We start from the raw sequence: 6,000 nt of genomic DNA on the forward strand, positions 1-6,000 counted from the left end.
ATGGTGATTAATGTGAAATTACTTTTGACATGAAGAACAACTCTTCATCTGGGCCTTGTTCCCAGAATAAGCCCAATGTCCAAAACTTTGACAGACGTGTGATTAAGGAGTTATATAAATTATACGGGTGTTTGTTTGTGCAGCAATGAGATTAATTTTCCAACCAGCAGCCGGACAAATACACTACAAATCAGCGAAGCTGGCTTTTTAACAAAACGATCTTAATGTAAGAAAAGCGAAGACCTTAAAATAGTTGGGATGGGGAAGAAAATTGTTCAAGCTGGTGTGTGTCTTCATGCCAGCTAGTTTTCCGTATGAGAAATGCCCATAGTGTAAAAATAGCATGCTATTTCAACCTGTTATTCATAGGATCCCATCCATCCATCCATCCATCCATCCATCTTCTATACTGCTTGTCCTACAGAGTCGTAGGGAACCTGGAGTCTATCCCAGGGAGCATCGGGTACGAGGCGGGGTACACCCTGGGCGTGGTGCCAATCCATCACAGGGCACAATCACATACACATTCATACACTACTGACACTTTGGACACGCCAATCATCCTACCATGCATGTCTTTGGACTGGGGGAGGAAACCGGAGTACCCGGAGGAAACCCCCGCAGCACGGGGAGAATAGTATTTCCAGTGTCTCACAAAAGTGAGTACGCCCCTCACATTTTTGTAAATGTTTAATTCTAACTTTATGGCCTAGGCCATCTTTATGTAGAGCAACAATTCTTTTTTTCAGATCCTCAGAGAGTTCTTTGCCATGAGGTGCCATGTTGAACTTCCAGTGACCAGTATGAGGGAGTGTGAGAGCGATGACACCAAATTTAACACACCTGCTCCCCATTCACACCTGAGACCTTGTAACACTAACAAGTCACATGACACCGGGGAGGGAAAATGGCTAATTGGGCCCAATTTGGACATTTTCACTTAGGGGTGTACTCACTTTTCTTGCAAGCGGTTTAGACATTAATGTCTGTGTGTTGATTTATTTTGAGGGGACGGCAAATTTACACTGTTACACAAGCTGTACACTCACTACTTTACATTGTAGCACAGTGTCATTTCTTCAGTGTCGTCACATGAAAAGATCTAATCGAATATTTACAAAAATGTCAGGGGTGTACTCACTTTTGTGAGATACTGTATATTTCAAAAACCACAAAAACAAACACAAAAAAACACACACACCACCTCCCAGTATATACCACACCAGCAATATTCAGCGCATTCAACAAATACAGATCTAGTGATTGGCACTGTGAAGCAAAATCGTGTGTCCAATCTGAGAGAAAGGATGGCAGTAACTCTCTCCCCTGTCAATCATGCTGACACTAATGAGTCGTGGGTGTCTGTGAGCTCATGTATGCAATTAGCACTTTCCTCTAAGTGTGTTCAGCTGCCCTGTGACGTTGTATGAGCAGCAGCTTGAGAACATGCAGTGCTGGCTGGTTTCATGTGACTCGGAGGACGCACCTGCTAGCCCTAACGAACCTCACTGACTAACTAGTGGATGGAAATTGGCAAAGATTAAAAATCGTGAGAATAATTTCAGAACGTCCGGTCACAGATTGTTCTCAATGACTATTGTGTAAGTACAGAACACTTCCCTTTGAATATACTGTCACAGATCCGTAAAACAACAACAACAACAACAACAAAGATTTCTTTCGTGTGTGCCTTTGTCAACGTAGTGAACATTCCGGACGTATCTTCACCTCGGTGCTATTCACAACCCCCCTCAGGTCTAAATTTCAGTATGAGTGCATGTGAGGGCCATATACATGTGTAGTTGTAATATTTGTTTAAGATTTTGTTTTATAAGCATGATTTAAAAAAAAAAAAAAAAAAAGTCTGAATTTATAATAGCAAAATATGCTACGATTTCAATTTTAAATATATATACAGTGCATATACTATAACGGTAGTAATAGTACTGTAGTAATATTTAGTAATATCATTTGCCTTTAGGATAGCAAGAGAAAACATTTGCACATCTGCTATACGTGTTTGATTTTTTTTTTTCTTAAACAGAACGGTTCCTCTGTTCTCATTTGTTTTGTTGTCAACCCCGAAGGTGTTGATTTCTTTGAACAGCATGGCTCTGACAATAATGCCTACTGCAGTTTAAATAACAGGTTTATATTAATGGACTTGCTGTAGTACATTACCCTTTGTATAACAGCTAATTCCCTCAGACTTGTGTTGTAATTGTTGCTATTTAACATTTATAGAAGGAGTCTCCAGTGTCAGCAGTTTGTGACTGTCAGTAAGGTTTCTACCACTGGGGAGATGTCAGGACAGAGGACTCCGGTTCTCCCGGTTTCTCAATAACATGACAACATGCATTTGTTGTCTTTTCAACTTCGAGAGAGGGAAAGAAAGTGAGGCTGTTGAGGGAATGACCTGCTATAAGTAAATGTAAATAGTTAAAGCACGGTGGAGCACGGTGGAGGACGGTGGCTTAGTGGTTAAGCCACCGTCGTACGTTCGTACGTAGTACGTTCACCTCACACCTCCAGGGTCGGGGGTTCGATTCCCACCGTGGCCCTGTGTGTGTGGAGTTTTCATGTTCTCCCCGTGCTGCGGGGGTTTCCTCCTCCAGTCCAAAGACATGCATGGTAGGCTGATTGGTGTGTCTAAAGTGTCCATAGTGTGTGATTGTGCCCTGCGATGGATTGGCACCCTGTCCAGGGTGTACCCCGCCTTGTGCCCGATGCTCCCTGGGATAGGCTCCAGGTTTCCCTGTGACCCTGAAAAGGATAAAGCAGTATAGACGATGTATGGATGGTTTGCTGTGGTATAAGAGTAATAAAACATTTCAGGATGTGCTGTTATTGGAAATATTCAACTTCGGGTCGGTAGCAGTAACTCACACGTCACACACCACCCCATTGATGATTACTTTTTAGCCATGACAACTCTCGGTGTGAAATTGTGAGTTTTTATAGATGGGAACGGCGTGCAAATAGATTTGGTCTTGGCGGACTAGATCTGCTATGCTGCTGCTGCTGCTGCTGAGCGAGTACGAATACTTGCTCTGATAGACATGGACAGACAACATGCTGCTTCAAAAGGTACGGGAGCAGATCTATATGGTGGTGCTGGGGAGGAGGAGGGGAGGATGCGAAATGTAGTAGTGCGCTCAGGTCGTAGCCGGTGAGTTGGTTGGGATTATAAAGGGTTACGTGGGCGGAGAAGCATGGCTGTTGCGCAACGTCGAGGGAGCCAATCAGCACACGGACAGTGCTTCATGGTAAATGGTAAATTGCCTGCACTTATACAGCACTTTTTTTTTCAACCTACAAAGCACTGGTTCTCATTCACCCATTCACACACACACACACACACACCAATGGTACCAGAGCTGCCATGCAAGGCGCTGACTTGCCATCGGGAGCAACTCGGGGTTCAGTGTCTTGCCCGAGGACACTTTGGTATGTGGAGTCACGTGGGCCGGGAATCGAACCGCCGACCCTACGATTAGTGGACGACCCGCTCTACCACCTGAGAAAAGATACACACGCATATTGATGTGAGCATGCATATCCAGGCATAATCAAAGGCCCAGTTGTTCATTATTAATTCTCTCTCTCTCTCTCTCTCTCTCTCTCTCTCTCTCTCTCTCTGTCCATGCATAAGTCACACACTGCCATTATTGTCTTTGCTCTAAACACAGAATATACTTTATTTTACCCTAGCATATTTAAGGACTTGGGGGGCATGGTGAGCTAGTGGTTAGCATGTTTGCCTCACACCTCCAGGGTTGGGGGTTCGAAGGCCTGTATACACAGAGTTTGCATGTTCTCCCTGTGCTTTGCAGGTTTCCTCCAGGTACTCCGGTTTCCTCCTCTAGTCCAAAGACATGCGTCATAGGCCGACTGGCATTTCCAAATTGTCCGTAGTGTGTGAACGTGTATGTGATTGTGCCCTGCGATGCGTTGGCACCCTGTCCCTTGTGCCCTGAGTTCCCCGTGACCCTGTGTAGGTATGGAAAATGGATGGATAGCTGGATATTTAAGGACTTGTAATGTGTTAGTTAGAGAGACCTGCACACACCTATAATAAAGAGGTCAGTAAAACTTTATAGAGTCGAAACTCTACCTACATCGCATCAAAATGTCAGACACTAACTAGAGCACTTAATCTGCAGTTTGATGTGTACTCTGCAACCCTGTGTAGGAAGTGTGTTTATATTATCACGCATAGATATCGAGCGTGAAACTGCTGTTTGCAGTCTGTCTGAGGTGAGAAGGCCAGAGTGACTCACCTCATGGGATTTCTGTTTTCTTCTAACCCATGTTATCTTCTATTATGTTTGTCTTATTCTATATTAGTTTACTAATTTGGCAGCAAGGGCAAGGATACATTAAAGGGAGCGAACAAAATAATAGAAATAGCTCAGTGTTTTACCTTTCTTTCATCTAAGTCACAATGACCCGATGAGTGAGTCATGTTAGGTTCATTTCAGCTATCGGAGGTTTAAACAGGAACACTTTAATCACGGTAATATACATCTCCGATGAAGGAAACTAAAGAAGCTCTAGAGGCCAAATCGTTTATGTTTAAGAAGCAGAACACTAGTTACAACACCTGCCAAAGGGTTAAGTGAAACAATTACAAAATTCATGACAACATCCGCTAATCGTGCACAAACAATAACAAAATAAACGGATAAATGGGTGGTGGTGGTGGGGGGGGGGGGGGGGGGGGTTACAGAACAAAAGATCAAGAAGCCTAATACAGCCTCGACAGAACTCTGCGACTAGACTCAACAAAAACTGTACAGTAACGCAAAGCTAGAATTTATGACAGCGCCCCCTAGAGCTAACACAAAGACACAACATGGAGGGAGAAACACAAAATCTGGACCCCTTTATGAGAAAAGTAACAGAGAAAGCAATGGAGAAAAGTACTACATGCTGACCATGTTAAAAATCGCATGAATTGTTATAATATTTTTAATGTAACAGTGAATAAAAAGTTAATGAACAAGTAAGAACTGAAGAAACATACAGTAAGTTAATACAGGATGGCTTTTCCTTTGGATTAAAATACTTTGGGTTCATTTTCAGACAGCCTTTTACACATAGATCCGTCAATATTGTTCTGCTTAGATTTAATGGCCTCCCAGACATGATAGACAGGCTGTCAAGAATCCACGTTTGGTGTATTAACATAAAGTAGGTGCTAATGCGGCAAAAAGATAACTGGCTCTTTTTTTTGTCGTTGCAGAAAATGAGTGTATGGTCTGACAACATGCCTTTCAACCGTTTTCATTTAGGCTTGTTTATGTGTATGTCTCCAGCTCTTAAACATGCCGGTGGATCCATGATGTTACAGTATAGACAGCCACGTTCTGGATGTCATTAGGTCGGATAATTGCTTGACAGCACCGTGTAATGGCCAAGGCATATGAGGTCATTTTACAGGACCAGATGCACCCCATAGTTCGACCGATGTTCCCACGTCACGTTACGAGATTTGCGCAACAATAAACTCCACACACGTCATATACAACAGAGGTTTTTATAAATTCCAAAATCAAATCAAATTAAATATCTGGGTTGACCTTCTAGATGATAAGAGCTAAACGTAGAGAACATAGAGGCTGGTCATTAAACATCGACGTTCGATGTTATATGTTTGTTATGGATCATACTTTAGACTCTAGCACGTGGTTAGCACGTTCGCCTCACACCTCCAGGGTCGGGGGTTCGATTCCCACCGTGGTCCTGTGTGTGTGGAGTTTGCATGTTCTCCCCGTGCTGCGGGGGTTTCCTCCGGGTACTCCGCTTTCCTCCCCCAGTCCAAAGACATGCATGGTAGGATGATTGGCGTGTCCAAAGTGTCCGTAGTGTATGAATGGGTGTGTGAGTGTGTATGTGATTGTGCCCTGCGATGGATTGGCACCCTGTCCAGGGTGTACCCCGCCTTGTGCCCGATGCTCCCTGGGATAGTCTCCAGGTTCCCCCGTGACCCTGAAAAGG

Source organism: Ictalurus punctatus, chromosome 6 (genome assembly GCF_001660625.3).
Source record: "Ictalurus punctatus breed USDA103 chromosome 6, Coco_2.0, whole genome shotgun sequence".
NCBI classification, from domain to species: Eukaryota; Metazoa; Chordata; class Actinopteri; order Siluriformes; family Ictaluridae; genus Ictalurus; species Ictalurus punctatus.